The 22,746-nt window shown below is 32.0% G+C and overlaps 1 pseudogene; it reads left to right on the top strand.

Annotated features, from left to right (window-relative positions):
* Positions 1-10,557: 10,557 nt before the first annotated feature.
* Positions 10,558-20,920, top strand: LOC128170996 (uncharacterized; annotated as a pseudogene).
* The last annotated feature ends 1,826 nt before the right edge of the window (positions 20,921-22,746 follow it).

Genomic DNA, 22,746 nt, shown 5'->3' with positions numbered 1-22,746 from the left:
TGATGGGAACAATTCAACTAAGACATTGTACTGTAACATAGTTGATTCGTCATAGATCACAACATCTTTTTAAAATCAATTTGATATTAGGGTTTGAGAATAATGCCGAACAATATAATAAGCATGTGTATGCATCAAACTTAAATTCTTAAAAGATGCCGACCATGTCTGGGCGCACTTTTTTGTGATGCAAAATAAACATATTGTATTTTAATATTGAATGGCAAATATTTTTGGAACATAAGACACTTTCTTCAGAATTTTATTTAATATGATTATTTGTTTGGTATGTTTTTAATTTGTTATTTGGGGTTTTGCTATTTTTTTTTCATTTTTTTTATTTGTTGCTACAAACTATTTGATACCGCAAGGTTTTTTTTATTGCATTTCAAACATTCTTTTTCATGAGACTTTATTTCATTGTATTTTATTATTTTTTATTACTTCTAAAATAAAAAAAATGTGAATATGTTAAAACTTTTAAAAAAAATAGAGATCAAGTGTGAAAATAAACATTTGTTCTTGTATTTTTATAATTTATTTTTACTATTCATTATTTAGTATTCTTAGTTATGTTTGTAAAAGTTTCTTTGAAGTGTTTAATAACATCAATAATAATTTAAATAGCTTTTTATATAGTTGAGTATATTGCTGTACATACTTACAGATTTAAATATTATTACATATAATATGTAGATGCATGTATATTTAGGTCGTAGCATTATTATTTACTATAAATAACGTAGATTTTGTGAAACCATCACTGCTGAAAGAAAGCTAAACCGTAAAGTAACTGTCATAAAGTTCCTGTAAGAGTATGCTTAAATAAAATATTGTTTTTTTTATTATTTATTTTCAGCAGCTGTAAAAAAAGAAACCTGAATCAGTTGATAATATTGTTTGGGTTTTCATTCATTGTTGAATTTGGAATGTCCAGCAATCAATTTGTATTGCCAAACTTAAGCTTTGCATCATTTTTTTACCCATATATCTTTATGATCGTTCAATTTGTTATCATATACATGAATTATATTTTCCATTTAAGTTTGTCCTTGTTTATTCATTATAACAGCAAGATTTGTATGCTTTAGAAGTTTGCGCTGAATTTGTTTATACTTTAACGACCAGACCCACCCCACCCGAGAGCAGACCCCATGCAGGGGTGTTACGGAAACATATGGGTAATTTAGCATCTTATTTTGACTATTATTTTAAAAATTGTGAAATCAAATAATTATTTTGAATAAGATCACAAACATACCAAGTGAAGGCTAAACATTCAAGTTTAATCAAAACCGCTGCTAGAATCCTATGTTTTTCCTTATTAAAAAGTTATTCATCCTGTTCTCGTAAAACCTTCCCAACTTTTATAAAGTTTGCACGGAAACGGCAAATTGCATCAAAACAACACACAACATGGGATTCTAATAGCACTTTTCAATTTACGCATTTATCAACCAACGATACATATACAATTTCAAGTTCAATATATACAGGGTAGTGTTGTTCTAGTCGGAATTTTATATCGTAAACAACGACAGAGGAAAGCCTCATAAAAGCAAATTTACATATCTTTTAGCGAATGATTAATTAAACTAACATCTCCCCAAGTATGCTTATGTTCAGTTCTTTATAAATCAGACCACAACATTTCATTAGAGTTCTTAGATTAGTTATATTTCTAATATGTTTACAATGCTTCCCGATCATATTCACACGACATTCAACTTTTAGTATTGACGTCATCAATGTGTAAATCTAGGTAATACAAACTAATTTCTGGGGAAAAATGTCTTCAGTATTTTTTTATTTGTTTTTGTCTACGATTCGTTGCTCAAATATTTGAATATGTACATAATAACTAAGATTTGTGATTTCACGGAATTACATGTAACTCAGATTCCATATGATTCCTGAACACCCCCGCGCATCTGAACTCTAGATCTACTTTCGTGATTTACTCGGAATTTACTTGGAGTCTGTTTTTTGATAATCTGTGTCCACTCGGGGTCTACTTTGGGTTTACTCGAGATTTGCTTTTGGGGTCCACTTTACACACTGAAGCATAATGGAGACCCATCATCTATATTACCATCCTTCCACATGTAATTATCGGCCCTTGTATATTTAAAATACATTTCAAACGTATGCTTTAAGGATTAACTTTTGATTGGGGTTTACTTTGTGTTCACTTTAGGTTTACGCTATGTTTTCTTTGCATTTCTTCTAGTAAACCCGGGGTAAACCCCAAGAACAACCCGAAAGTAAACCCAGGGTTTAGTTGGGATCTGCTTTCTGTTAGGTTGGGTCTTATCGGTACTGTATGTAAATTTATTCTTTCTAATCAACAATGCCATCATTTTATTAACAATTTAATAAATAAAACTATATCATGGGAAAATAAATATGTCTTGTTTTTATTAACAATTACACTTACTACTCCAGCTCGATTTTTTTTATTTTTATACCCGCACTTTCTAAAGAAAGTTCGGGTATATTGTTGTTTGCCTGTTCCGTCCGTCCGTCCGTCTGTCACGTTTTACTTTCTCAAACTGCTCTTACATCTTATAAACAAGCAAATTTAACTCTTGTAGTTTGATTTGGGATGTCATGTTGTTTTGTAAAAAGGTTTCAAAATTTCTCTGGTAATCCTGGGGGTCAAATAATGGGTAAAAAATGAGGTTTTTTTCACATAGAACCTTCTTCCGCGAACTCCTCCTACATTTTCAACTGTAGACAAATCATCTCTTGGAATATGTTTTAGGTTATCCTATAGATGCGCAATAAGGTTTCGGAATTTTCAATTTTGTCACTGGGGTCATTTAATGGCTGAAAAATGACGTGTTTTTAAAAACTGGTTTCAAAAACGTCATTTTTTGCAGTAGCCAAATGATCTTCTAGAATATGATCAGGGGTGTCATATTGAAGTGTGATCAGGTTCCACAATTTTTTCTTATTAAGGAGACCAGATGGCAACAAAAAATTACGTTTTTTTTTTGCAAAACAAGTATGGTTGCCGGAACTCTTCTTACAACTTTTAGAGTAGCTACGTCATATCTTGGGATATAATTGGGGCTGTCCTATAGATGTGCAATAAGGTTTTAGAAATTTTAATTTTATCCAGGGATTCAAAAAGTAGTAGAAAATTGACGTTTATCACTCAAAAAAAAAACATAGATCCCAGGACTCCTCCTATGATTTAATGGATAGACACATCATATCTTGGGGTATGATAGGGACTGTTCTATAGATGTGCTGTAAGGTTTTGAAAATTTAAATTTCGTCCAAGGAGTCAAACAGTAGCAGAAAATTGACGTTCATCACTCAAAAAGAAAAAATAGATCCTAGAACTCCTTTTATGATAAAATGGATAGACACATCATATCTTGGGATATGATAGGGACTGTTCTATAGATGTTCATTACGGTTTTGAAAAATTAAATTTAACCCTGAGTCCCATCACCTACATACCGTTTGATGCCCTTTAAGGATCAAGAAAATATTTGGTTAAGAGGTGGGGATCTCAACCGTTTTCGAGATATTCGTGCACTTTCTGTTCGAGGTGGGTCACGACCACCCCTGGGGCCCATAACCTACATACAGTTTGATGCCCCTTGACACAAGAAACATCTATATGGTTTAAGGGTGGGGATCTCAACTGTTTTGAAGATATTAAGGGACTTGCTGTTCAAGGGGGGTCAGGACCACCGACATCAGAAACAAGAATATATATAGTTTAGGGGTCAGAATTATTACAGTTTATGAGATATGTTGTAATTTCCAATTCCTGGGGGGTGGTGATGACCCCTGGGGTCAGATCAAATAAACACTATATATTGCCAGTAACAGTAAATATATGATTATGAAAACTCTATATTATTATCTTTGTCCGTTTTTAAGTTATCATTTACAATAGAGTTATTATTCTTCCTACAGCCCCCCCCCCCCCCAAAAAAAAGTGGTTGTCTATCCCAAAATGAGAAAAATCTAACCAGGGTGCACAACTAGATATGCAGGCCAATCGTATACTAGAATTTTGTACCATTCTGTTTAGCTATCTCTGAGAAACACGTTAAAAAGAAGATGAAGTATAATAATAGATGTAATAAGAACCGTACAAAAACAATAAGTCTCAAAATGTCATTCGAGAGACTTTAGAATAAAGATTCAATAGAGATAGGATCATCAAACATCAATAATTTAAAGATAGTTGACAATTTCTGATTATATGGGGGTCAGGATGTCCTCTTAGGGTCATACCTTATATGCCATTATGATCTGATGTGCCATGATCTAAGGAGGAATAATATCTTTGGATTAAGGTGGGGATCTCAATGGTTTTTATGATATTTGATAATTTCAGGAAGAGCACTTGGGATCATGACCCACAGTGTACATACCATCTGAAGTGCTTGAACAAAGAAACAATAATATATGTTCATGATATATGATTCAATTTTAGAACCCAGATATAGATCAATAATATATGTTTTGTAATGCTTCCTATGTATATATGTATATGTATATGTATTAGTTTGTGTTTTGGTCTTCAATTCATGTTCATGACTGTAGAATGGCTTAGTCTTACTTTAAATTACTTTAAAAAAAAAATGTCAAATATATGACTTGGAACCCCCACCCCAAACAAACTCAAATATAAACTGTTGACCGCCACCCCCCCCCCCCTCCTTTTTTATTGTCGAATGATCTTTTTCAATAAAAATATAAATTGGGTCTAAAAAGTTTTATAAACTTGTAAAAATTGTTTTTCTAAAAAACATTCCATTACACCTTGCATAATTGACAAATGATCTATTGATATATGATCAGAGGTCATATTTCTACCTTGGGACCAATAACTAATATTCTTTGACATGTTAAAATTAATAACAATAAATGATTCAAATTGTAAATGTTTATACTCCACATTCACCCCCCCAACCCACACCAATGAAACCTGATTCTAAAGATTCAGTCTTCTGACATTCTTATATGTGTACAGTAGCAAATTTTAAATCATTTCTTGATTGCTTTTTATCTTCCAATCCACACTTACATTTTGGAAATTGATTAATTCAATTTTTGAAAGTTGATTTTAATCAACTCTCCTATGCAGTTACTCTGGCAAACCGAAAGTGAAACAGTGTTTGGACCTAAGCACAAATCATCGCCGCTGAAAAGACTTAGTTTTTGAAAATAAAAAAAATCGATGTAACGTATGATGAAGCATAGTTTTTTAAGGAAACGTATCTATAAACACTATGAAAATAGTAAGATTTTATATAATACGAACAATTTAGATATTTTTGTAGTCTCATGTGTTACTACGCCAGATTTTAATAAAGTCTCGTTCAACCAGTCGTTCGGCTGTCTCTGTAAATCTCCTACAAGCAGAGAGGTGTCTTGCTTGTCGGAGACTAACAGAGACAGTCGAGCGTCTAGGTGAACGAGAGTAGAGTTCGATATCAATAGTGCTGGTCCATACGATTTTTAGGATTTTTTCGATTACTAATACATAGTTTGAATTCTATTTTTTAATATTACACAACATGATTCATACGGGGTTTCTCGATAGTCATGTCGGAAGAGTCTTAAAAATCATATAATAAAAAAGTGCGTAATTCAAATACAGACAAGAAACTAATTGCCATGCAAGATAAGTTGATTTTAAAATAAATGAAAATCGATAAAATAAACTCCCCTCAGTACTTTTATGAGATTTAGAAACAAAATGTTATATGCAGATGTATTTGCCTATTTGGGGCAATTGTAAAGTCTCCTTAACAAAGCAGTAACCCATAAGTATCACTACACTACATATGAAAAAGATAAAATACTTCATCATTTCTAGTTTAAGAATGTCAGGGTATCTCCAAGGGGGCATAACTTATTTACAACTTGATGCGCAATGACAAAAACAGCAAGAATATATGGTTTAGGGATGAGGATCTAAGAAGTTAACAAAATATACAGTGTATCATCATTTTCTATTTCATAAGGGGGGTGTTAAAGACAACACCTGGGGGCATGTACTTTACAGCATTTGATGCATCATAATGACATTAGAAGATATTTTGTATTTTCTTGTTTCATGGGGTCAGAACAGCCCCATAAGGTCATGGCCTACATTGTATTTGATACATTATAATACATTAAGAAAGAAATACTCCTTCCTTTCTTCCTAATATAACTCATTGGGGGGGGGGGTCTGGACACCTCACTCCCACCCCTTTTCTAAATCTGTTCACACGATGATGTACAGCAAACAGTTCAATCCCCTATTGCACATAAAGTGCGGCTCATGTGTATAATGGGATGGGATCTCATCCTTCCCTTATGAAAATTATATTTTTTTAAATGTATACCGGAGCTTGAATGTGGCCTTCATTTATAATTTAACTGGTACAAAACAATATTAGTTAGGGGCGAACACTTGGTGCGGGTATTACTGTCTAATGACAGCATCTAGTTTTTAAAGCTTGTTTTTTGCCCATTTCAGTTAACACAAGTCGCACAGGTGACCAACTGTAATTGATTTTCGTGAAAAAGCTGTGTTTTATAATATCAGAATACATTGCCGACTCTTCATTAACAGCGCTGTCTTCATATGCTGAAAGGAAATTTGATTTAAACAAAAAACAAAAAACACTAAACTTTCGACTTAGCAAATTATCTCCCCAATAACATATCTTCAATCTTGTGTCGATGTTTTGTTTGCACTTGAAGCTTCAAGTACTTAGTACCTATATAGAAACCCTATAAATAACCTATAAAAATTATACGACGACATATATAGTACGTCAGCTAATCACTTCTAAGTACTTTTAGCTCATGGCGTCTTGAATGTTCTTGATGTGCATTTGTTTTAGAAATGTTTTAGTTAGTGTTTCAGAATGACTGCATTTTCATCTTTAAGATGCATTTTAACAAGGAAATAGTGAGGTCACCTTAAAAGCCCAAACAATTATGATAAAAATAAGCACTTAATCTCTTTGCATGTTTTTGTCATAAATGTGTTTGCTACTAAGTGTCTACAAAAAGATTGCCAAACTAACGTTAGTTATTTTGTCGGAGTCCAAACATAACGACAAATTCTAAAATTGGTATATTTTCCATAAATGTTTCATAAATGTTACTTTAATATTTACATTTCCAAATATATTTCGGAAATGATAAAAGTGTAATGTTTATAGACTAGGAAAATACAGGTATATGAAACATCATCAAAAATCAGTCCAAAAAAAATCATGTAAGTAATGTTACCGTCGTCAGAAGTTTAGATAGTAAAGATATAAGGAATTAATAGCGAGCGCAGCGAGGCGGCGCGAAGGGCCGCTCGCGTAGCGAGCTCCATAGACAACGTGTACGAACGGAGGAAATTCGAGTTGAAATCTGCACATTGTTCAAAGAAAATTTTATGAGGCCACGTGAAAACGTTTTACTATCCCAGTGATCCTTTGCGGTGCATAGCAACATGGTGGAACAGAAAGTGTTTCTACGGAAAATTCTTACCTCTACATCGCATACATCATTTTCATTTACCAATAAAAAAAATCCTTCTAAAAACATTACAGTAAACAACACATAAGCGTACGTAAAAAAACCTGAAATATTGCTGACATATGACGTCATTTCCTTCTCCGAATTTGTCCGACAATTTACGAAAACTGTCGAGCGCAAAAGAATGTTAACAATGACGTCACAAAGATCTCGCGTTTTAATTTCCCGCGATACATTTAGAGGTGGATCAAGCATATGTACTGGATCATGTAGGAAGTACTCAGTATCAGTGTTAACGGTGACTCTTTGGCTGATTAGTTTTGTTTTGATGACTTTTTTTTTTGCTTAGTAAATACACATGCAAGTTCCATGCTAAATTTATTGTCATATTGATCCTATCATATATGCATACGTTAGGTAGGTGACAAAAAATTATTAAGAAAGAAAAGTCTAATCATTATTAGATCTGCGTGCAGCCACGTCATTTTGTAATGAATAGATAAATGAAAAGAATTAAACTGTTAAAATATCTACCGGTACATGTATTTGTTATATAGTTGCATATGTGGTCAAATAATATTGGATATCACACACTAAGAAAGGGGTGAGGGCACATGTCTACAACGCTTATATAGCGTACAAAAATTAAAAAGATTTAAAGCAAAATTAATGTCATTGAGGAAAATAATTAAAACACGGGTTACAACAAGGAACAAAATGAGAAATAACAAACAAAATTTATTTTTACTGATTTTAATGATCATAATTAAAGGACATATCGCATGTTTTTTAATTTTCGGAATTTTTTAAATAAAATCATTCTATACTCATTAAAAATGAAGTTTGTTAACGTTTTCATAAAATATTCTGCCTAATTCGTGAGTTTGAAAGCGATGAAATTCAAATGTCGCGATATGCATATTTTCTCTCTCGATCTACCCGCCATGATGTGTGACGTCATATGCGACCTCGAGCGAGAAGGTGCTGTTAGCCATCTTTGTAATTGGATTAGAGTTAAACGACAATTAAACTAATTATCACCTATTAAATTGCCCATAACGGGACATGATGGTGTTATGTGCCTCCTGCGGGTGATTTAGCCACCGAAAATGGGGATTTGGACTGTTGTTTTTTTAAGTTTCCCTTACGAAAGTATGCGGAAATCATGTGACAAATAGGGGTCTATCTGTCGACGAGAGGATTTATAAATAAACATTCAATTCATATGTTATTAATTATATGGTACATTTTTGTAATCATAGTTTCATAAATAAATCGTATTCATTTCTCAAAGAGAAAAAATAGAAGTTTATGCACAGGGGCCTGTGTACAAAACGCAAGTTCATCGGAGAAAAATAACGAGAGGGGACGCCATTTTGGATACCGCCTCGCTTCATTAACTGTTTTCTTTTTCTTATTGTTAAACTATACGTTCATGTATGCATCGGTTTTGTAAACATGATTTCTTCATTCATACATGTTGCTCACCTCTGCAGAAATCATAATTTTAGTACGGTAGGTGAGATTTATGTGAGTTTTATTTTTTGGGGGAGAAGTCATGGATCGAGTTGTCGATACTGATTGTTCACGCGAGAAATAGACAACGTTTGTTGATATACATTTATACGTAAATGGATAAACAAAAATACGGAGATGGGATCTTACATAAATAAACAATAATTAAGGAAAACGTTCTTGCCTGCTTTTATAATCAAGTGTCATATAGAGTTAACAACCTTAGAAAATTGTGATCAGTTAACCTGCCGAAGAAACAAACTTCTTGTGCACCACAGTTTTACAATGATGAACATTTTGAGTAGTTAGGAACGCGAAAAAACAAGACTGTTGTAGATTTTAATAAATAACAAATTTATTTGAGCTACACTCCTTACTAAGTTGTGTTTTACAATGTTTACACGTCGATCAATTTGATCGTCATTGCCGACTTCATCGTCGCTTTTTCGGCAATATCATCGTTTTTTATCCGTACTAGTGGCTCAAACATGTACGACTGAATAATAAGATTCTTTTAATTTAGTCAGCATGTAAAAAAACGACATACATGGTGAATGAATGTCAAAATTTCAAGAAGATAATGCTAATCCTACAATTTGTTTACAATCAGCTGTTCGAAGAAGGTCGCATGTGACGTCACTGTACCACGTGACACGCTATCTAATTAACGAGTTTTTAAACGATCGGGGCTATAATTTAAATTGATATTATGGCTAATTACCGCTTTTATACCGTTAACAAACTGTTAGGAGTAATTATTAGATACACAAGGAAGCCAAAAAATGTAAAATGTCGTATACTTTAGAAACATGCGATATGTCCTTTAAAAGGTAAAGAAAAGATAAGACATAATTTTATCTACATAAAAAAAAACGGCGTTGTGTTTATCAAAATATTTTAATACAATGTAAGTCTGTATAACATTTTATTAATGATCAGTGGTAGTTTGTTTAAGTGTATAAGACTAGGAAGGGGCCATTGGAATAAAAGTTTGATAATTTCGGGTTCCTTGCCAAAGTTTTTTGGTTAGGGCAAGTCCACGGGTTGCATTTAACAATGATGACAGATGTGTGGTTCCTTCTGCGCTCGCCCCAACGGTCACACCGTAAAACATATTATATTTACCAAAACAAAACCAACAAAACAAACAAACAACTCAAAACGCGATCATGGATGCTGCCATACATGGCGCAAAGCTCTGATTAAGACACGTTTCTCAAAAAAAAAAAGATTTAATGCTGTTTATATAGATTGGCCATAGCAGCTGCATAATAGAATTTTAATTTGTCGAATATTCTATATTTAGACATTTTTTTTAAAATCTTTGATTTCCGTACATATTTTCTTTCTTCTTTTTTTTATTTTGGGGGGGGGGGGGGGTTGTTTGTTTTTTTGTTTTTTTTTTGGAGGGGGGCTGTTCCTTGAAAATTATCCTGGAAGCAATATTGACTTAGGATTGGGTTAAACCAAAAAACGGCCCTTTAATATTTCAGTTTCTCGCCTCCAATCACACGTTTGTCTGATAAGAGCGTCTTGATCAAGAAAAACTTCCTTATCTCTATAAAGATGTTTTGATGAGTTTGTGTCACAATTTTTTCGATATCAATGATGTTGAAAACAATGATAATGCTATTTATCTTCTTGATTATTTCTTTTGGACTACAAATTCAAGGTGAGGTACTAGTATCCTATTTGTATTTTAATATCTACTATGATAACATAATTATCATTATTATTAATATAAATACAGTACCCGCAATAGTTTGCATCATACATTAAATGCATGAATAAGGAAGATATGAAATTTTATTCCTCGGGGAAAATGAGCACCACTTAAGGGAAAAATTATTTTTCGGAGGGGGGGGGGGGTGGAACTTCATATCTCCCTCACAATTAATGATTCTTGTCGTTTTAAAACTATTGTAAAACAATAACGTAGACGTATTAAATATTTACCAGATCCTTTCTATGTTAGATTTCTGATTTAAAAGGGGTTTAAAACGATTTTCTTTAAAAAAAAATATTTGATTAAATTGTTTGCTCATCATAAGGATTTTTCGTACGAATGGATTGAAAGTTCACATGGCTTTTGAAGGAGTTGAATATGATTTAAAATATGACAAAGACAGTAAAAAAAATTTTTTTATTTGGATTGACGAGAACCAATCAGATATTTGGAAAAGAAAATTTGTTTTCATCATTTTGACGGAAATACGGAAGTAACAAAAATGCCCTCAAATGAGAATCACCGTTACCTTTTTTTTGTTTTTATTTACACACAACTGCAGTATATAAATAAAAAACTATTAAAAGAAGTCCGGATGAAACCGCTTTCACCAGCAAAGCCAGCAGCGTCAAACTTTATAATTAACAGGATAAGTTATTATAGATTTTGTTATTTACAGCATTTCAATTTTCAAATTAATAATCCACACTTTTCCATCTAGTTCATTCAAACTGCTGTGATTTAAATCTTAAAATATCATTAATATCTTTTATGTTAGGCTGTCTTTACATATCTAATGCACATCTAGTTCCGCATGCGGTATTTAGCGTCAGTATACTACTTATATGTCTAGATAGAGCAAGCACTTCTCTGCAAAAGCTCATTCACATCCGGTTGGATCAAACTGACATCTTCTTGAGCTGCAGTATATACAATAGATAAATATTGTTAACGATAAAAACTTATAATAATATATTGCGTACAGTGTAGTTACCTACCAGTATAATAAACAATTAATCGATAAACACGAACCTTTAATGATATCATTATTTCTAGGTGAAATTGTTTTACTTAATTTTCGCTTTCATCATTTGAAGCTATATATGTCGTTTATAACGCCGTTTTGGTTTGTTGGAAAACGTTGTCAGTGTGAGGATCTTCATAACTTAAAAACTTCCAAATGCATTCAAAAGCATTGCATATACTTTCTAATTAATTCACTAATTACTGACCGACCCGGTCAGTAAATGTCCTAGCTTTAAAGATTTATGAATAGCTAATCAAGTGTCCAAAGATTATTCCGCATGTAAATAAAACGTCGACGCGAGAGCGTGGTCGGTGTAGACAATAGAACCAACACTTGGTATATTAATGTTTCGAGTCGACGCCCCCCCCCCCCCCCCCCTCCTCCGAAAATGATATTCGGAGGTCTGTTCGTTTCGATTTTTGTTTCGTATCAGGTATTAATGAAAATATTATATATACGACTTTTAATAATAGCTATTCTTTCATAACAAGGAATACCTGTTTAAACGTCAAAAAGGTACTGCACTTTTTCCTGTGTTGGTTTTGTTTTTTTATTCACTCCTCGCTGTTCATCTTAAATACTTTTCCAGCGGTCATGCGAAGATTTATACCTTAATCGTTTATAAATATTCATAAGAACATTTTTATCTCTCCTAATTATAAAATAAGCAGAATATGCAATTAATAAAAATGTATAACCTTGCACATTATTCAAAGTATTTTTTTAAATACAGATTATTACACTGAGAAAGAAAGACAATGTTTCCAGCAAATAAAAAAACATCTTTATAAACGGCATGTCAAGCTTTAAAAATCAATCAAAATACAAATGTAACCACGAAGTAATATAACGCATTTCAATTCAATGAAAAATAAACAAGTAAGATAAGAATTAATTACAGTTTTAGAATATTCTATCAAATAAAAGAAATAGTGTATGATAAACAGTCAATTACTCTCAACAAAGAAAGTTTTAAAAGAATTTCATACGTATTATTTATAATCGGATTCTTATTGTAAGAGCACAAGCAAACTTTTATAGGATTTAGAAATTATTTAAAAGGACGTGTTAACTGTGTAACTTTAAAAGACAGTACATGCAAATGGCAGACCTGTTACTAAGCACACCACATCAAAAACAACAGTCATGATTATACATCACTGGCGTAATTTGCATGCAAGGTCTCATAAAATAGACAAATCAGGAGAAGTTTTAGACATTTAAAATACAGAACAGAACACTGTAACATTCACAATGCGTGTAGATTTTAGTTAAAAACTGTAAACATCTTCATTATAGTTTCAGGTAAACCAACATTGAAAAATGTAAAGTCATCGTTTATGAATGGTGATGTAACATTTACCTGGACTGTATCAACAACTGAAACATCACCACTATTTCGTATTCAATATAATAACGGTTGGATTGAAATTAACGATACAAGATACACTGTAAAAGATGTCTTCTTGTATGAATATATCACTATTGATGTGACGGAGCGTCTTTCCCATGAGTACGACAGGTGGACCTATAGAGGCAAAACTATATTCATTTAAATAAATATGATTTATACTATAAAAGTTAAATCAAAACATATAAATATAAATGTGCGCATTCAAGGAATTAAATAAAATAACTGTTGCTTCATCTTTATTCAAAAAATTCATATTTTATTTATTTATTTATTTATTTATTTATTTACTTATCAATTTATTTATTTATTTATTTATTAATAAATTATTTTTTTATAGTTTGCAAAGTCCAAACGCAATATGGTAGTACAGTTACAATGGAATGGCCAAATTTAATCAAAGCGTCTGGATTATACATTTATCACACAATATGGGAAACGCGAGCTATCATCCAGATAGAAAAAAGTGAAGTTAAATATGAAGAAAAGGAAAATATATCAAAGTATGCCGTCCACGGAGATTTAAATACTTCCACATGTATTAATGTTGAAATTATGAACATAACGCTTGACGATGCTGGATTCTACTCTGTTGGAACAACAGACGACGAATCCTCGTTGGATAGAGGGTTTTTTCTTGTTGTAACAGGTAGGTATTCCAATGTTACCAGTATGAAAAGGTTGATTCAAATACAGTTATTGCAGTTGTTGATGTAAATACGAACGCTCAAGGGGTATACTATTTAGCAATACTAGTGGCATGCATTAGCTTGTATCATTTTTAATAGTTCTTTGAATGTAATGAAATAGAGTAACAAATTGATTATTATTACTTAATAGTTGAGTAACTGACTTACTACAAAAAATATATCGGGTTGATTATTATCATTGACTTTCAGATTTGTCAACCCGAGACATAGTGACGTCAAGTCAAAGAGCAACTACTCTAATTTAAACCTATTTTAAAGGGCAACTACTCAAACTATTTGAAGAATTTAGGGAACGCAGTCTCTATTAAATATTATGAAATCTTGAGATCAGTAGGCGAAGACTCGGCCATATTGCCAAATAATTATCCTCACCAGACGGACATAGAAATAAATCCGGCAGTCACATATCATGCTTTTCACCAATGAAAGTGTGTCATTTTAGTCCGAGGGAAACAAATAATATTTTCCAAATTGCCTACATTTTCAGGCTTCTTTTTTTAAGTGTATTTTGTGTGTGGGGAGGAGGGGGGGGGGGGGTGGCAGACTCATCCAAAAAACTTTTCGAAACCCTGGAAATTCAAATCAGATTTAGGGCAAGTAATTTGAATACCTTTAACATCATATTCACTGCCTTTTTCCTTTTTTTTTTTTAATTCAATCTCTTACATGTGCCAAAAAAGTGTGTTTGTGTGTGTGTGTGTGTGGGGGGGGGGGGGTACATGTTTATTCAATTTTTTTTTGTAACCTCCCCCCTCCCTATGCTACGTGTCTGATTTCAAAAGCAGAAAATTTGTTTTTAATAGCAAAAATAACAGTTCTATACACAGGGCGGATGCACTCTTATTATTCTATGCTAAAACTAAAATGATATGTATATTAAGTTTATATGTATAAGTAATACAGTAATGTAAATACTTTCTTTGACGCCCTTTATTGAGCTCAGAATTGAAATTTCAAAAATGTTAATCATCTGGTGGCTGCCTTAGTGTTATCATGATATTTGCATTTTAGAAAAATCTACAAAGAGGTATCGAAATTTGAATGTTGTTTTACATTGCATCTTAATTGCAGCGAAGCCTGTAAGCCCAAAGATAAAAAGAAAAATACGAGTTCATGTAAAAAACTACGTGGAGCTGATGTGTTCCAGTCAATCCACCTCAGCCCCTGACTACTACTCCAAGCTCGTCACCTTGTCCTATACCTGGTTTGTCAACGGAACAAAGATGGGTAGAGAAGCCAGAGAGACCCTGGGATTACATGTAACTAGAGATCTCAAGTACAACAGATACTCGTGTTCGGCGACAGAAGAAGGTCTTGAGTCGGATAGGAGTGATCAAGTACAGATCAACCATTTATGTAAATATTTTAATGTCTTTTTAGAATCAGTCAATGAAGCACACAATGAAGTTAGATATTAACACATAATTAGAGTAGATACTGTAGTTATCATAAAGAGTTGTGTTAAATTAAAACACTAATATAATATAGATTGAATAATGCAAATTTTAAAAATAACAAATAGCTATTACATATAAGTTTAAATGATTGAAAAATACTGTACATAATTCATTTTTTGTGCAGCTAAATGAAAAAGAGTCATACTTTGATCGCTGTATGACAAAAGTGTCTGGCGCACCAAATTTTATAAAGGCGTCTCTATTCTACAGAAACTTGCAGATATCAATACTTAAAACGACAATAGAGCTCATTTTGCGCAAATACCTAAAAATGACAATTTTCCCGTAACTTAATTAAATTTTCTCTCAAAGATGAAATTATCTTGCAAAATTTACATTTTGTAATATCTCAAAATTCTCAATGTATATCTAAAATTGATAAGTTTAGACGGTCAATGCAGTAACTATTTATAGCCCAGCCTTTTGTTCAATAAGACATGAATATCGATTGTAAACATTTCAGCGTGCCTTTCAGCAAAAGAGTTTTAAAAAAACCAAGAGTTTTGACAAAATTGGCTAGAGATGGTCTAGAGCAGATGAATACAAAACAAAAGTTAGAACAATATTTTGTAATAGACAAAACACAAGTTTGAAATATATATATATATATATATATATATATATATATATATATATATATATATATATATATATATATATATATATATATATATATATATATATATATATATATATATATATATATATATATTGTAAGAGACCTAACAAAAGTTTGAACTTTTGTAAGAGATAACAAATAATAACTTTAATTGAATATTTTAACATATATGCCATTTATACGCCAAATACTTCCATGTCCTTTCGTCGTCAGGTGCCTTATTCAGAATAAGTTACACCAAGTGTAGATATTTCTTAACATTTAGTGTAAAGACACTTTATTTGTCATGTGCATGACCCTGTGCATTAATGATTTACAGTACCTGTGTATTTTTGTGATCGGCTTCGGCCGATCACTATTGTGTCCATATGAGGCATCCTGCAAATGCTTCCACGTGCGCACACATTCTGCTTGCATAAGTAGTTCTTATAAAAACTTGAAGTTTGGTTTAGTAGTTATATAACAATTTACTCAGTTTTATTTAAATTCATTTACCTTAAGATATTGCAAACATACATTAAATACAGTTCGACCTTTTAATTCAAGAATGCACATTTTGTCTCACGCGTAAGAATTTCGATCGAAAGATTCATTCAGTAACGCAGTTGACCTCGATGAACTGACCTCAATCATAAGAAGATGCTCCATGAACTGACCTCGATCTATTGATGTTGCATAATAGTAGCTAGGAAGACGGCTTGATTAATAAACAAGGTAACGTTATAATGCGACCTCAACATCAATTTATGATGGCATTCAATGTTTTTCAGTCGCATTAAATTATTTTAATACAACTCTTTCTTTGTATTGTATACGTGTTAATGCTCTTTGAAGAGCCTTACTCAGTATTCTGAAGAAGAAGATGAGACATTAACATTTAATAATTACGTTAAAGATATAAACTAGACAAGGAGTTTACGAACGGATTTTCTCGAATTTATTTCGAAATTAAATTTGTTGACGGTTTATAATGATGAAACTTTGGTGTACAGATTCAAAATATTCTATATTTTGTAAAAAATACAGTACTTTTTTTTAATTATTTAACATCAAACTGATCATGTTTATTGCTTCTAGCTATCAATATCATTATTGCCGATCATTCCTTTAAAAGGGATACTTGTTATAAAATTACCCCAAGTCACTCGAGAACTGCTGCCATTAAAAAAAAACGATTTTAAATTACATTTTAAAAGGTCCATTTGATATAAATTTTAAATAATGCGACAAATTGAATACACCATTGCGAGATTATTGTTGCAGTAAAAAAAAATCGAAATCTCAGTCCATGGATCTTTTATTCTTTAATTGAACTGTGTATATAAAAAAGAAATTACCAAAAATGAAAAAAAAAATAGCTGCAATGCCTATTTAACATGTTTATCTCTCAAGAGTACAAATTAAGTATTCACAATTAATTTCCAAGATTTATTTCGAAAACTGAAACATTTATGTTATTATGGGACTTTTCTCCAATAGTTTATTTCGAAATGACTGTATCATCGTTTGTGATTCATAGTGTTTTATCGTAAGTTTATAATTATTCTAATAGTAAACAATTCTGTAAAAATTGCCATTTCTGTCAAAGATTTACTATGTCTTCAGACGGACCTCAGACGCCTCTGAACCTCACTGTGAACTCTGACCAGAAAGGTAACGTAGACATGACCTGGGTGTCAGGGTTTAATGAAGGTCTGGACCAGTTCTTCGTCATATTTAGGAAAAATGGTCAAGAATGGGAATATGTTGGAAACTTATCAGATCTTGGAGAAGGAAGTGCAATGTATTTTGAGGCCAGAACTTTGACCCCAGGTCAAAATACATATTTTCGCTTGGAAACTTGTAATATGTTTGTTTGTACCACATAATATGTTGAGCCGGATGCAAACCTCAAAGGTCTGCTATATTTCTTTTTGAAATGTATTGGAGGTGTATAGTTAGAATATTTTTTTAAAGAATGAAAGAACGGTTAAACATTATATTTACAACAGAAAAACAAAGCAGATTTTTAAAGATGTTTAAATCAAAAATAAGAAAAATTGTTTAATCATGTATGCTATGTTTCTAATTGTTTTAATTGTTATTTGGAATAATCCTGAAATAAAAGTTGAAGACCAGTTCATAATGTCTTCTGATTATAAGGTTTATTGTCTAATATTATTGATTTTTCAAAGGATCAACCACAGAGTCAACTTTTCGGATCAATAATGTTATATACGCAATAATTGGTGTGTCCGTCGCAGTCTTTATCATTATTGTGATTTTGGTGCTGGTTTTGGTGTTGTATTTCCAAAGAAAACAAAGAACTGGCTCAAAAAATGAAAGCTTTGAATGTAAATATTCTTCATATATAAAATAATTTACTGCTCAATAGTGTGATTAATATTGATTTAAAGTGGTATTGAACGTGAGCAATTGAAATTGTCGTTTAAGACATTAACATTTTCGAAAATGATGAAATTTAATCTAAGGCAAAAATGTGTACTGTTTTAGGTAAGCAACGGCAAGAAGAAACAAGGAACACAGCTGCCAATACAGATGATTGCTGCCAAGATAGAAACGGTATTGTTTTTCAAAGTTGCATTTTCGCTATGGGGTTTTCCTCTATTTCTCTAATGATTTTCTATTTCTTTATGCAAACAATGATAAACTACAGAGTTATTTTTTAAACAGCAAAAGAAAATCAGAACTGCGCTCCAGAAGTATACATCTTTGTTAAGAAGAATTTCATGAGAGAAACAAATGAACTGGAACACAATGTTACACAAAATAACCAAGGTATATATAAGTGTCTTTATATAAAAAAGTGGTAACATTCTGCATAAGGCCAAACAAATATTCCTGTTTCCTGTCACCTGACCAAAAAATCAGGGTAGGTAGGTAGGAAAAAAAATTATTTTCAAAAATATTTTATTTTTTAAAACTTAGAGCATGCGTGTAATAATGAGATAGAAGTATATTCATAGTGTATGGTATGTTAATGATGACTTAAAATTCCCAAAGGTGTTTGTATTATTGATGTATGTAATGTATAGAAAACAACAGGCAAAGAAAAAAATAAATTAATTTTTTGTTTAATTATAAATAAAAACTAATATTATTTGCAAAATTTAATCCACATGTGTATGAATGTATTTATTCTTTTCTGGATGAATATTTCTGTATTGTATTAGCTTAATGCCAATATTAATTAAATCAGTCTCTGTACTTCCGTGTATTTGGGGTATTAGTCCAACACTTTGACCCACTTACTACCGTACGTTATGTAGAGGACCTGTTTGATTCACAAGACAATGAAGAAAACGGTTTTGTGATAATTTTTTGACATATATTGCAGAGTTATTAACTAATAAAAGGCTATTAACTAACTGTTATATCAGGATTTAAAGTAATAATCATTGTTTTTGTAATTTCCAATGCACAGTATGATGTTGCATCACCCGTATTTATAACCCCTGAAGTTAAGATAGTTACAAGTTATTAACCACAAGATTAATTTATGCTATAAAAATGTCTGTAGATTATATTGTTATTATTCTTTTGCCACTGAGGTTAATTGATACGATTGTGAACTCAGAAGACTGGGCACCTTCACTTCTCTTTCTGAGGAAATTCTGGCAAAGTTACCGATCACCACACAATGATCACAAAAAAACTTTTATGGTCGGAGGGTAAAATATGGGGTCGGTCGGGCGACAGGAAACATGAATATTTTTGTTGGCATAATCATCAACTGCAAGTAAAATATCTTCTACAACTAGTTCACTTATTTTAATTCTATGTAATTAAACTTACTATGCATTGACCCATTTCGGTTAATGATTCACACTATAGTCTCAGAAATCTACATGTATGTCATCTAACAAAACAATTACGTTTTTCGTTTAATTTAGGTCATCTTGAAGGTATATCAAGAGAAGAAGTTCTTGGCACAATGACAAAAGAACCTGCAGAAAGGATTAGTGAGGGGATGCGCTTGGAAAATTCGCCATTAGAAGAAATAAAACTGGGAACTGAAAACACCGATCCATCAAGAAAAAGGGTAAGATAGAGGTTTCTAAATTTAATGTTAAAAATTGTTGGTATATAAAAACTAGACACAATAAATCTATTATAATAGTGGAATTTGTTAAAAGATATATGATTTAGCAAACACTTGATGTTTTCTCTACCAATTGTTTTCCATGCATGCGTTCTTTACATTTTAAAAGTGATGTTTTTATACGAAATAACAAACAAAATATCTCATTATTCCAGGCGTTTTTGAGAAGGAAGTGAAAACTCATTAAAATGTTTTAAAGACGTGCATACACCACGTGTAATGTCCTTCATTCTTTTTTTCTTGTATGCGTTTTATTTCACTTTAATGCAGCCATACACTTAATTATTTCTTTGTCGTTTTTAGGTGGCAATTGTCAAAACAAATTATGATTTGCATAGAAAACTAAAGTTATCTTAAGTTTGAAATCCAAGAAAGTAAATGGCTAGGACCAATTTAGGATATATTATCCTTCTTTAGATAAAAAGCTCTGTATAAACATGTAGGAAGTTATTTGAATTTTAATTCTTAATTATGTTTTTCCATATAATTTTTTAATATTTTACATCTTTATTTGACACTTAATGTCACATTTAAAAGTTTATTGAAGGTCTTATGGTTTATTAATTGGCCTCTTTTTAATAAAAAACAAACAGTTATTTATGTCAAACATTTAATTTATTTGTTAGAATGACGAAGGATTGATTTATATTGACGTGGATTTTTCGAGGAAGTCCGACAACTTAGACAGAAATCAAAAGCTCGTCATTCACGGACAGGAAGATCGAACAGAGTACACGTTCGTGGATTTATCCAAGAGAGCGCCACCTATGCAAGAAACACGTGACGACGCGGAGATGCAGGAAGAAAGTTAATGCTACACATTCAAGCTCTTACCTGTGTTTTGTGTTTGGTGTTCGCTAGATATCTGGGGTTTTTTTTTACTTAATCATTACTAATATCTATATGTATATCATTATTTTGTCTATTTAAATTTTTATTGATTGTTTATTAAAGTAATACTCAATTTACTTTGATAAGTATTGATTGTGTATTTATTAGTTTTTTTTTTTTTGGTTTTTTCCATTTTTTTTTTCAGTAAACAGGTTTGAATGTATTGCTTTCAAATTTAGAACCAAATGCTCAAATATTGTTACATTTACTATATAAGATATAACATAACTTATAGGTAATTAAATATCATTACGCGGAGTTAAAAAGAAATAGATCAGGAAAAGTAATCACCATTTAATTCCTTTTTACAAAAAGTAAATTTTCTGCAATTTTAATGTTTATATTTTTAGTGCAGTATTGCTTTTTTACGCTTGGTTATAAAGTATTTGTTGATTTTGGGTGTGACCGGTCAGCAGAGGATGCTCACTCCTCCTAGGCGCCTGATCCTACCTCTATCTTTTAAGATTTATAAACATTTTATTGATATATTAAGCATACATATGTCTTCCATTTTTCTAATCGAAACATAAATCATCCGTAAGCTTAGTATCAAATGTATGTTGTTTGTTTTTTTCTTCCTTCAAATATAGATCAGCGATTGTTGAATTTGCTAACCTTCCTGGCCAATCGATAACAGAGCCAATTTCATTTACACATTTGCAATCGCATTTCAAAAGAGTATGCAACCATGAATTATAGTTTTAAAGCATAAAACAAATACACATATTATATCATGCACATATTATTTCATTTTTACTACAAAGAGTTGTAAATCTTGTCATTGTCCATGTTGTTAGTTGACTTAATGTGTCGTTTCTTTTTCCATTGTATCAATAGACGAGTACAAATGCTTATGACCACTGCTCGCTGCCTGATCGTAGCAATTTATAGTTTCTTGATCCTCAACCTGAACTCGATCCTGGTTCGATGGATCTGTTTGTCGTCCCTCCACGCGACACACAGCAACAGTCACACCCAGTAACGATACACCAAGCACTACAGACAGGCCAATAGAGATAAGAACACGCAACTATGTGTTCTGAAATCATGTGAAAACATAAATCTTAATACAATAGCTAGTGGATATCGTGCGAGTATATACAATGACTAGGTATCTAATGCGAATGTACGTAAATGAGAATATTGGCATAAATGTTAAAATTAAGCATTAAACTTACTTTCAGATGCGGGTTTCTCCAAATTTATCACAGAAATCTAAAACAAAGGCTAACAGATTAAATGTTCAAACATTTTTATTAGTTTAATTTAGGGGTAGGAGGGGATAGTGTATGCCTTCTCCCTCATCACTTTTTGAGTATATGGTGATTTTTGTTAGAAGACGTCCACCATAATTTACAGAATACTCCCTGTGCTATTCCAAGGCGTACCAAGGGACGGGACTCATAAACATATTTGTTTTGTCTCGACGTCATTGGATGAATAGCGTCACGTGATTGCCTTATAACATTCTTTACACGGCAAGCGTCAAAATTTATAGGGCAACATGGTGGACGTAACGTTATTTAAGCTGATTTTTTACACAAATGTTCAACCATACCTTTGATTTTTAAGCCCCAAAATATTTGGAGTAACCCCCCCCCCCCTTTGCCCGTGATGTAATATTATGATCCTACAATATGGTATCCAGGTTTGCACAGACGACTGACGAAAAAGGTAAAAAATTAGAGAATTAAGCTATGAATTTTAATATGATGTATTATCTATGGTTTGTTTACATCTCAAACTTTAGGTCCTCGACAAAACAAAACACTTTTTAGGTGTGTTACT

The sequence above is a fragment of the Crassostrea angulata genome, chromosome 2, assembly GCF_025612915.1.
Source record: "Crassostrea angulata isolate pt1a10 chromosome 2, ASM2561291v2, whole genome shotgun sequence".
Classification (NCBI taxonomy): Eukaryota; Metazoa; Mollusca; class Bivalvia; order Ostreida; family Ostreidae; genus Magallana; species Magallana angulata.
The sequence above is the reverse complement of the archived record's forward strand: the minus strand, read 5'-3'. Positions and strand labels throughout refer to the sequence as shown.